The sequence below is a fragment of the Artemia franciscana genome, chromosome 1 (assembly GCF_032884065.1).
Source record: "Artemia franciscana chromosome 1, ASM3288406v1, whole genome shotgun sequence".
In the NCBI taxonomy this organism is placed as follows: domain Eukaryota; kingdom Metazoa; phylum Arthropoda; class Branchiopoda; order Anostraca; family Artemiidae; genus Artemia; species Artemia franciscana.
In genome coordinates, this window is record NC_088863.1 from 9,978,907 (window position 1) to 9,991,392 (window position 12,486).

General features: G+C 36.1%; 1 protein-coding gene across 4 annotated transcripts in view; it reads right to left on the reverse strand.

Annotated features, from left to right (window-relative positions):
• The window catches only part of LOC136025399 (uncharacterized), a 597,112-nt gene that overhangs the window by 14,575 nt on the left and 570,051 nt on the right, over positions 1 to 12,486 (reverse strand). For 3 of the 4 annotated variants that reach the window (XR_010617086.1, XR_010617084.1, XR_010617087.1), the window contains one exon: positions 10,712 to 10,963. The gene's annotated coding sequence lies outside the window, so the exon portion shown is untranslated. Of the gene's footprint in view, positions 1 to 5,986; positions 6,237 to 10,711; positions 10,964 to 12,486 lie in introns of those variants that run through there. The other variant, XR_010617091.1, reaches the window with a different exon arrangement.

The following is a 12,486-nucleotide window of genomic DNA, read 5'->3' on the forward strand; positions in this document are numbered from 1 at the left end:
AACAGACAGAAAGGGTTTTATGCAAATCTGTATATGGTGTCAAAATATAGGGTTGACTAACCACATAATATATCGACTGCTTTGCCGAGGGGTGCATTTTTTTTCGTTTGCCAGGTAACGGTAGCACGTCTTTTTTTGCAATAAGGTTCTTGAATAACCCTTAATTGTCAATCACTCGACTTTGAAGAATGTAAATACCCCTCGTGGAAAATTTAATAACTTAGGCTAAGCTATGAAGAGCAAGTAATGAATATGAAGGGGGGGGGGGAGATAATATCGAAGTAATTGTTTTCTCTTTTCCAAATTCCTCCCTGAAACCTTATTTAATGTTTTTTTTATGTATAGTAGGCTCCCAGCTAAAAATTCAAATTTTTCTTCAGTTTCGATCAACCCCTTTTGAACATTTAGTCACAAGATAAATTTTTTCACAAGGCTCCTTCTTCTGGAGGAATTTCTTCCCTCAGATTTTGGATAGGCATAAACATTGTATCAGAATATTTACTAAGTTCTCTGTATAAATGCAGAGATATGCACATACATAAAATAACTGCAATTGTTAATATAGTTAAGAGTATAAAAATTGGTGTTAATGACGGTGGATGAGTACTGGTTGGTTCACCCGTCAAAAAGAGTTCGAGTGGAAGTTCAATAGTTTTGTCAATTCTATTAGTTTTTGATATTAATTTTTCTTGCCAGTACTCATTCACTTTTTCAATGGTAAATTTTGACGTAACTTGATCTAATGGTAAAATAAGCTTTTCCACCTCTGATACGGGCCAAAAAGATTTGGCAAGAAACGAAGTGACAGGGCTCTAAAAATCTTGAATTATAAAAGACGAATGACTAATTTTACACTCACTGTTGATAGAAAAAACTTGGGCCTCACTAACGTTGATTGAATAATGTTTATAAGTTTGATTAGTTAAAAATAAATTTGATTCAGGACAGACAACATTCAGGGTAACTGGTCCTGACGTAGGGATTGCAAAGACATAGGTGTCTTGGTCTAAAACAGCTGCAAATGGCGAGGAGAACGCTGTTACCTTCCTTTCGCATAACTGGTTAATTGCACTTGTATCTTCTGTAAAAGTAGCATGTGAGCATGATTTGAAGCTAGCTTTTCTCAGAACTATATGGCTATCACAAATGGTTTTCTGTTTATAGGATACACAATTAAATTCTAAATCATAACGGTTCAATAACAGGTATGAATCAGCATCATTTGTTACAGCAAAAAAGTCGGAAGAAGGTTGAGTTTTAATATAATGTTGGGAGTCACTTATTCTGTACGGCACTGATATTGTTTCATACAAGTTAAATTCACTGCCTATTCGATTCAGTGGTAAATAGCACACAACTATTAAATGTTCTGAAGTTGACATGAGTTCACATTTTACAATTTTAACCAGGTCCAAAAGATTTCCGTTAGGAGAAATGGCGAGTGCTTACGGATTTGGGAGGATGAGGTGGACGGTGATATCGACTTATGGACTTGGTCCATAAAATTATACACAGAAATTCTTAAATCAATTCTTAAACAGCGACAGAATGATCCCTAAGCCATTGACTAAAACCTTTATGTCCTAAGATAGTCGTAGCTTATAAATTACCATTTTTATCATTTTGTTTTTAAATATTTTCAAGTGTATGCCCAAAATTCAAATGAGCAGCCCGTCTGTCTTGATTCAAGTCTTTAAACCTTAGTTATATAGACATATTATAACTTCTACTTTATTTATACTTTTCCCAGAAAGTATCCTACTATAGTTTTACGTGTTTTGGTAATCGAATATTTTAATACAACATTAGTAGAGTGGAAACACTCAGTTATACATATATGCGAATATAAACAAACACAATTTAAAACAAAAGTCAAACCAGGCTAATTTTTGTAATGATACATATACATACACATATACATATACAATGATACCTATATAAAAGAACACATCCCACACCAAAATTGTTCTGACCTAAACTGAAGTTAGCTTTATCAGCAGTTAGAGATTGGAAAAATAGACTTTTTTTTATTGATTTTTATTTTAACATCAAGTGCTCCTACCCCTCAGTCTTACAATGTGATTATTGAAATTAGAAAAAGCAATTTCCACCTTGTGCGGAACCTATAGTAATGGAATTTAATAGCAAAACAATAACATCGATCCTATTTAAGCACGTCAAAAACCATTAGCCAAGGCCGTATCCAGAGCGGGGGTTAAGAGGTTTGACCTTGTTCTCTGCTGTTCCATTCGTGGAAGGACCCCGATGGCTGGTGAAGAGTTTTTTCACCTTCAAGGAACTCATAAGTCGTTTGAAAAGACTTGAGCGGAAAGGCGCGTGACAATCTGTCAATTGAAAACGAAACATTCCAAATAAGAAATAACGCGACGCAGTAAAAATTTACAATAGTCTCTGAAGTAACATCAGGTACGGGTTCTAAGACAACTAAGGAAGTACGGACATCTACGCAGACAACGACATATTTGTTGCCTCCAGACAAAGGCAAAGGATCTAAAGTGTCCAAACACCACGTTTCAAAGCTTATTTCAGCGAAGACATTCTTTTGTAGCTCGGGCACAACTTTGGGGGTAATATTTCTACGCATGCAAATATGGCAATTCTGAGCCTCATTCTTCATATGTGTCGACATCTTGTCGAAATAGCAGAAATTTCTTAGTTAGACTAGGCTTCTTTCCGCGTTCTGGTGGGCGGCCATGAGGACATGTGAATGCGACAGTTGGAAAACACCAGGAATCAGGCACCTAGGAATCAGTAGTTGTAAAATTTGCGCATTTGATTTTCTGCCTTCTTCCGGTGGCGGCATCCGATACCAAATCCTCTCCCACAAAATGAGCCTGTCAACTTCCTTCTGCAGCCATGGCACTATATTCCACTTTTCCAGTAACTTTTCAAGCTTTCCTGGATTCATTTGTGGATCTATAAATATACATTCATTTCCTTTCATATCATTCAATTTCTCATTTCTTTCCGAAGTATCAATATAATCAGGCTGGTCTTGGAGACTAGCAGCCTCTCCTAAGGAGTCATGGTCCTGTGGACTAACTGTAATATGGCTATTTTTGCCATTTCTATCTTCATTAAATCTCAACCCGGCGTCCCGGTCTTCCTGTCTTTGCAGGGCATCCCCATTTGTGCTACTAAATTCAAATTTCGCGTAATCATTTGTCCCTTGCTGAAGCATTAAGCTTATAATTGGTGCTAATTCTACGTCATTCATCTGGTACTCCCTAATCTGTTGAACTTCCAAACCTAGAAAGTCCAAACTTCCTTTTCGGCGAAGTTGAATTCATTGTCGTTGATTCTGTCTGTACTGTCACTGCCAAAAAAAACTCTGCTTCTTCATCCGCGAGTGAGAAAGGACGAGTTTGAAGAAGCGTGTCGTCTGGTGGTCGGCTTAATACATCAACTGGGTTGAGCTTCCCCTTAATGTAGAGCCATTTTATGTTTCTGTCTGACAACATGACAATTGACTTGCTGACAAAGAAGCAAACCCTTGACACCAAGGCCCTGTCAGAATCATCGTATGAATTGCGGTTCACATAACAGTAGTTAACAATCGTAGTCCAGGTTCGGAAAACAAACCGTAAAACCGAAACACATAGTAATTGAAGATTTATGTCGTGTTTGAAATAACCTGTGCGAAATAATTGTCCGATAAAGTGAAGAATAAATAAATTTTTCTGCCAATCTTCCCTCTCTTCAAAACTTATGCTGAGACATACCATCTTTTGAATTACCTTAGCCGATTGGCATCTTTTAGTAAGCCAGCCAAGTAACCACAGCCAAGTGGCATCTGTATTGTAGAAATCAGTTTGAATCGAATAAAAATTACATTTCTATTTTTAAATTTTAATATTTATTCTTTCTTTTTTTATTTACGACTCGAACGATGTACACGCAGTGGGTAGCAAAATTTCCATCCCCTAAACTTCTTGTTCTGACTTTCCTTCAACTTTCTCTCCCCTAGAGTTCTTTTTTCCCAATTTTCCTTCCCTTAAAGTTTGACCTTGCCTGCATCCATTTTCGTTCAACAGAGTTAAAAAACTAATATTGTATTAATAGATTTTTACGAGGGGAAAATCAAGGACCAAAGTGAAATTACAGCCGAGTGGCATCTTTTATTTCATAGAAGGTCGGAAGGACCAACAAAAACAAGACAAAAATATATTAATATTTTAAATTCAAAGATTACAAAAACAACGTGACGCATTCGTATGCGATGGCGTAGCTAAGGAAGGGGGTACAGTAATCCCTGGGCGCATCATGAGTTGGGGCAACATATAAGCAAGCTTTTAATTTAAATACCCAGGAAATCTGGGGGGGAGGGGTTTGTATGTGTGTGACAAATTGATCCCATGAGTTAAAAAAACCTACCTAAATTTCAGCTGTTACATCTACATAAGACATTCATCCTCTCATTTTGATTTCCCTAATCTTATTCTTTTATTATTATTAATGGTTAACTCAACAGTTATCGCTATAAGGTATGTTGGAGCGTAAAAGAAATTGTGAAATAAAAAATATTAACCTAAAAATAAAGTAAATTAAACTAATATAGACAAAACCAAAATAGAATAACATAAATACATAAAATGATGTAGGACAATACCTCTTTGATCAAAATGACCTCTAGGGCTCTAATAATTATAACTATCTCTGGGATTTCTTTCATAATACCTCCCAGAACCTTGTAAATGCGATCCCTGTAGCCCTTGATAATATCTAGATTGAAAAAAGTATTCCCCGTATTTGGGTGCCGGGTCATCTGGCATGGACCCTGCTGGTAAGAATTGTATTGATTTGAAAAGTAATTACCACGGGCAGCCCTTCCTGCTTGCCCATGGGGAGTTCTGGTTCTACTAATATTTATTTCTGCGACCCCTGCCGTAAGATATTTAAATTGGTCCATTTGGCTGTTAGATCTGAGGCTAGATTTTACTGACTCGATAGTTTGGGCGATTTCGAGTGCTTCGTCTAGATTATCATAATCATCTTGTCTTAACCTAACCGCTTCTTGGAGCTCACTCCGCAGCCCCGTCTCGAACGCTTGAAGAACAATTGAATCGACTAAGGCAAATGCATCTATACTTTTTGAGTTGTCTAACCCTTCTGCTTTACAATAATCTATCTTTCCCGTTTTTAATCTCATATAAAATTCAAAGACAGCTTCCTCTGGTTTTTGCTTCATTTCTACTATTGCCTGCAGACATTGCCGAGGGGTTTTTCTAGCACCTACATTTCTTAACAATTTTTCGCATAGGTCGTCAAGCGTAAAAGTGTTTCCCAACTCAATTATTTCGTCCACATGCCGCTGGAAAATTCCTCTACAGGTGTTTGACGCCATAACTAAAGTATAATCATCGTCCCATTTTAGAGTAGCCTTCACGCTTTTAAGTTGTCTTATCCAAGTCTTTACTTCCGATGGTTTTGTTAAAGTTTGAATGTGTGAAAAAGGGTCAACTACCCTCTGATGGGTTATTTGAGAAGGGACCTGTTGATAGGCTAATTGAGAATTATCTGGGATATTTGTCGGGTTACTTGAATTTCCGGTAGACATCGTAAATTTTTACAAGAAGCAATAAAATTTATTAGGAGACAGATATGCTGTGTTAATTTTATGAGTCAATAAAAATCTATTGATGTTACAGACAGTAAAGAAAATGCAAAAAAAATGATCTATGGATAATGCAAAGAGACTAAACTCATAAATTAACGAGGAAAAACTTATCGTACTTGGAGAAACTAGTACATTAGTCTATAGACAAGAAAATTCTAGCTTATAGATAGGAATATGGGAATCTCCTTTGCTAAAAATGAGCCGACTCGGGCGAAGAAAAATTGTAGGGGGAAAAATCAAATGAAAAAAATAGATAGAAAACAGTAAGAATGCCACCATAGAGCAGAAAAGAACACCGCTAGCCACCACTTTGTAAGATCCCACCCTTTGGGGTGAGTAAGCGAATACTAGTGCTTTGAATTATGGTAGCGTGTCACTAGTATTCAATGTGCGAATAGGTTCACTTTTCTATCTACTATGGCAACAGTCTATCTGTTCCCTAAGTCCTATTATAAGTCACAATCTCTCAAGACAAGGAATTTTATTTTAGAAGGAGTATGTAAAAAAACAGGTAAAGAAAGATAAAGTGGAAAGAAGTTGAGCTGGAGAGTTCTTTCTCGTTGATGAAAAGTCCTTGCTTGGGCGAAGAAATATAAATCTGGAAAATAAAAAAAACTTACGTCAAATCTTGTAAATACACACAACAGGCTGTCCCTCGTATTAATTGAAAAACTAGTATCCAAGAAAGAATGCTGGTCCAAGAGGAAAAACGATAAGCCAAATATAAGTAGCAGGGTTGTTATATCTATCTGTCGTCCAGAAATTTTGAATCAGAACTCCCCGAATATTGTTCTAACATTCACTTTTAAGGGTCGCCCTCTCCGGTCCGGTTTTGTAATCAATTAAAGCTTTGAGTTTGACTATAGGTTGAAGGTTATCTAACGCTCAAAGTAAATACGGACAGACAAATAAAAATGGGTAAACAAGGGTTTGAAGGTGTCAGCCTGTTGAACTTGATCGTAGGTGAAGGTTACCCGTCTAAAAATAAAACTGGTAAATAATGGGTAAACAAGAATTCGAGGATGTCAGCCTGTCGTAAAATTATATGTCGTATAGCTATGGCGTATAGTGTATGTTATATTATAGAATATAATATAAGGCAATACATAAATAATAGAAAGGGATTTCTCACAGATCCTCCTGAGCCATTGCTGGTACATTGGGGCGTAGAGTCGACGTTTCAGTTGTTGAGTGTTTTTTACGGGGACAAGTAGAAAGCTTGTCACCCAAACTTGCCACAGTGGGGATCGAGCCCAGATGCTCCGTATTATCAAGCAGAACAACGATCCACTGTGCTACGGAAGGTTAAAAGTTCAAGATACATTAAGAAAACTGACCCGTTTCTGTGGATGCTTGAATTACGCAGGCTTATTTTAGTCTCGATAAGATTTTTGAAGAAACTAAATTCCAGCTGGGATGAGGGGCAAAATTAGGTGTGGGGGGAGGTGAAATGAGGTTTCGGTGGGATAGTTGCCCCCTCCTGCCCCTTGGTGAATCAAGCCTCTGCAGTGAAGATGTTAAAAGTAGAATACCCAAGACCAAGGGTGTTTCTTTGCAGTTAAAAAAAAGTTTGGAAGAATAGGGTGATAAGTCTGCCAATCCAGATTAGAAAATTGGAAGGTGAAGAAATGAAAATGAACGTGGCCAAAAAGTGACGATGATCTAAAATCAAATCAAGGGCTTGGCGGAAGCCCAGCCCTGAAAATCAAAGGCATACCATTATACTATCCAGTACTTGCAGTGCTTGCAACAGTACTCACTGAACCACTGACACATTTGCATAATCTGTGTCTGGCGTCTGGTACTTGCCCTTTGGCATGGAAAAAAGCAATAATTAAACCCCTGTATAAAAGTGGCACAAAAACGCAATTTAAAAACTATAGACCAATATCAAACACTTCAATTTTTTCCAGAGTTATGGAAAAACTAATTGTCAAGAGAATACAAAATTATTTCGAATCGAATCTTCTTTGGCATCCATCTCAACACGGATTCCGTAAAAAACGTTCATGTAATACTCAGCTTTTGGAAGTAATTACTGACTTCCATAGGATGGCAGATGAAGGTCTCAGGTTTGATTGCATCTATATAGATTTTTCTAAGGCGTTTGATAAAATTTCCATTCCGCTTTTACTTCAAAAGTGTGAGGTATATCACCTTGGTGCCAGAACGTTGAATTGGATTGGTGATTATCTAACAGGCAGGACGCAGAAAGTGATTGTAGGTGATGCTTTGTCCTCTGCTGAGATAGTTTTAAGTGGCGTTCCACAGGGTAGTTGCCTTGGTCCAGTACTTTTCTGCCTTTTCATCAATGACTTGCCTCTTGTTGTCCACCATTCCACAATTAAAATGTTCGCAGATGATGTAAAGCTCTACCACTCCTTGACAAATTCAGATGAAGCTTCGTTGCTTCAAAAAGACTTGGATGCAGTGCACAATTGGTGTAATGCTAACTCCATGTTTGTCAACGAAAATAAGTGTAGGGTTGTCCATTACTTCGGTAAAGTAGAACAAAGTTACCAATACCATCTTGCTGGACATTCAATCTTACCTGTTGAAAATGTCCGTGACCTTGGTGTTCATTTTGATTCTAGTCTTAGGTTTGACAAGCATGTCTCTGAAGTAACTCGTAAGGCAAACTATCAGCTGTTATGTCTTAGACGGAATTTCCTTAAGTTTAATCCCCGTTCATTCATTGCCATTTATAAATCAACAGTTCGACCTATACTTGAATACAATTCGTCAGTATGTGGTATCCATTGAATAAAAATGACAGAGCAAGGGTTGAAAAAATACAGCAAAGAGCAACTAAGCCTTTACCTTATTTGAAACATTTGCCATATGAAAATAGACTGCACAGGCTAGGATTGTCAAGTCTTCAATTCCGAAGGGATAGGGCAGACATTATTAACACATTCCGTATAATCAAAAGCATTAATAATATAAGTACATCACAGTTCTTCACATTTAATGACACTAACAGGACCCGTTATCACCCACATAAATTGTACCCCTCACTTTCAAAAAGGAAAATAGGCCAACATTCATTTTACAGCAGGGTGTGGAAGCCATGGAATGACCTTCCACCTGAAACATTTCTAACAGACGACATAAATAAATTCAAAACAAGACTAGCAGAAACAAATTTTCAAAGTAAATCATTTTTAAATAATTTATAGTATTATTTGTCAGTGTTTGTTGTAGTCGTTATTTTCATTGATTTATATGTGTGTACTATGTTGTCAGTTGTATTATGTTGTGTATTACGTTGTCATAACTTCTATTTATTATATTTATTGCGACAAGCTTGAAAGCTTACCGTATTTGGTACTAATAAATAAATAAAATGCTATTGGGCAGTGGAGTAATGAATATAATATGTCTTCCCCTGAAGTTTATTCAGCAATAATAAGAGATAAAGGGATAACTAGGAGATTAATTATGTTCAGTGCCCTTAGAAATAACATTGTCTCCTTGAAGGGTTTGAAAGACGAGGTAAATGTGATCCCTTCAATTAATTTTAAATTATATTAACTTATCAGAGGTCTTGGCCAAAAAAAATTTACATTTTCCTTATTTTCTTTTCTTATGGTTATCCATTTCCAACCAATTCTCGTATTTGGTCCCTATCCCTAGGTTACTTTTTTCCCTTGGGATTTACCTAATATTCTTAGGAAAACCCTTAACTATGCCCATGACGACAAACACATTAGAGAAAACAGAAATGGCCAAGTTCATCCTTCTGTCACCCACTTCTGTTCATTTTGCTCAATGTATTCGGCTGCTTGGTTGTTCGGACCTCCGCATGGAGGGCCGAGCATATCCGCATGGAGGGCCGTTATGATCATAACGCTATTCCAAGCTAAGTTCACTTCTTTTTATTGCTATCCCTTTTCAACCATTATACGCAAAAAATATTCATTTTTCAGTTTTTTAAAGCGATTCGCAAATGAAAATGTAAATATTAACTGTATATAATTGCCACCCTCTAAAATTCATTTTGGCAATCTTTAGTCAAAATTTACTCAAATAATTCAGAAATGAGAGGGGGTGGGGTGGGGTCGTAACCTCTTATGCATGACAGATTCAGGTTCTAAAATTTAATGTCGCTTTTGATGCTCTTTTAAAATGAAATGCCTGCTTTGTTTCATAAGAGGTAATGGAAACCCTTCAGTGTTACAAGATCAAAGCATGTCTAAAGTAATTGCATATCCTATACACCATATTCAACATACACTATTTAGAATTTCAAATTATGGAAAAGCTGAAAAAAAGTTTTGAAACTTTTTGCCCGACGGTTTCTCATTCAAATATGTGAACATATGAAAAACTATAAAACGTATGAAACATATGAAAAACTATTACATATGATTTACATATGTATAAAACATATGACAAACTACATAGCTTCAAATGATATTTTCAAACGTAGCTTCAAAATGATATTTAACATAAAAGAAAACAATTTTACTCCAATGAAAGTCAAGACTGATATTGAAACTTTAAACAAACTAAAATTATTCCGAATAAACACAGGAGCCCGTTGGAACTGAAAAATTTTTTTTTAAACTGCTATAAAACGTAAGAGTAATGAACTATGAACCCTTTGGTGACTATGGCTAGGGTTCTTTCTTTATTAAGTTGCAGCCATGATACAAAGCATAAAGTTTAAGCTTTCTTCAGTCAAGATGTACTAAATGGTTACCATCACTCCTAATCAAATAAAAAATTTATTCTTTAACTGAAAGTAAAAACCAAAATTGAATTTTGAAACGAAATGTAAAGCTCGAGAACAAACCGGTTTCTTCGTTAGTTTCTTCGTTACTTTGAAAAAAAATTAAGCAATATATCTGCACATTTGGAGGGGGGTGAAGTATAGCGGGCTGAAAGTACAATTTGCTAAGTACAATTATTCTGCATATTATGAAATAAAAATTGTTTTCTAACTTCTAACTGTCCAAATTCTTTACCTCCACTCCCACGCCATAATATGCAAATCTATAGCCCAAATTTTTGAGAGAAAACAGGAATGTTTTAGTCCCTGGTCTAGCAACAACAGGATGATATACTCACATAAAATTAGATTCTGCCCATGAAAGTGCCATCCGTTTTTTTTTTTTTTTTGCTCATCAAGAACAACACCAAACCAATTTCCAGGAGGTTTTTTGTATTTAACTGTTCCAATGAATTCAACTGTTGCAAAAACTTCGGGGCAATGGAATTTCACTCTTTCTCCAACAGTCACAATTTCATCTTCTTAATTTGACTTGGGTAGTGAATCACTTTCGTTCATTGTGGAGGTGGTTACCACTTCAACTTGATTTCCTAAAAAATAAAAAAACTAATTGTATCTGAATTGTAAACCGCATAGATGCACGCAGATTCTCTCTCTTTGGTAAGTTTTCGACCATAGGTCCTTTGGACTAATGTCAAGAGGGGGTGGGGGGGGGGCAGAATTAATTTCTAATGAAAATTCCATTTTATTGGTAGTCTATGTTGAAGTGAATAACAAGACCGGGGGTGCGTTTTAATTCCTTCATCTCCTTAGGAAGCCATCATTACTGTTTGTGTATTTTGAAAAGTATAGGTTCCTCCCAACACTAAACAATTTCTGCTCCTAAACCATCACACACGACGTATGTCTGCTTCCTAAGCATCGATTATTGCAGCAAATATCGATTTAATATCCCAGTATTAGCTGGCTTTTTTATTACTGTAACCTTCCCTCATATTTTGTAAATTATTCTATTTCCGAATCTGTTTATTAGAACTGATTGTTTGAAAGTTCGGTCCATTTTCTTTCGGTTTGCGAAATATTTGCTGTGGTTGCCAACTTGGCTCGGAGTTCTCCATTAATCAAAAATGTAGACTTAATTACCCTGATCTTAGCAATTATTTACTAAATTAATTGCCAAGCATGACCGAAAACTTAATTCTTCACAGAGTGGTTGGTATCAGTCTCTAATTCACTAGTGTTTAGTATTTTTGTATGTCTCTGCATGACCATATTTAGTGGAGTAATTTAATTTTTTTTTTCTAATTCAAGTTTCATTTTATCGTTAAATGTCGTTGCTATGACAAGAGTTAGTGCAGTAATTGTTTTGTTGTTCATGTGTTTTTTTTTCTTTTTTCTCTACTCGGTATTGTCATGTTAAGTAAATGATGAGTGTTAAATAAACAAAATAGACTCAAAATAAACTGAAGAAATAGAAACAAAATAAACTGATACACTATGTGCCATCAGTGGTTCCAACAGGATTTACATTTTGGGCACTGTCACCGCTACATAAAATTTTAAGAGAGGGGACTGTTCATTTTCCTAACTAGATCATCATTTTTCGTAACTGGTTTATTGATCGTTTGTCCTAAGTAATGAATATACAATTATATTATCTACAGTCAGTAGAACTGCTCCAATTGCCAAAAGCCTTCCCTTACAGGACCTTCCATAAAAACAAAATATGCCCCTTCAACTATTCTAAACAAAAAGGCTATCATAAATTTATATTGGATATCTTTAGGGGTTGAGGAGGCAGGCATCTAAAAAGGGTAAGGGAGGCGGCTGGCTGCCCCACAATCTCTTTGAGTCTTAAGAAGATCACTATAAATTTGAGTATCCAATTTAATGAGCCCCTTCCAAAGTTTCAATGATAACTCCTTCCATAAAAAGTGGCTGGGTGAAAAAAATAAAACATTGAAGTCATGTTGCTCTTTACATAGGCATTGTTGTTGTGGTGCCTGCCTGATCAAAAGTTCAGTTGAACGAAAAGATTTGTTCAAAGCCTGCAAAATAAAATTAACTTAAAAAAGAGTTATGTGTCTCCCTTTTTACTCAAGAGCTTTGTATA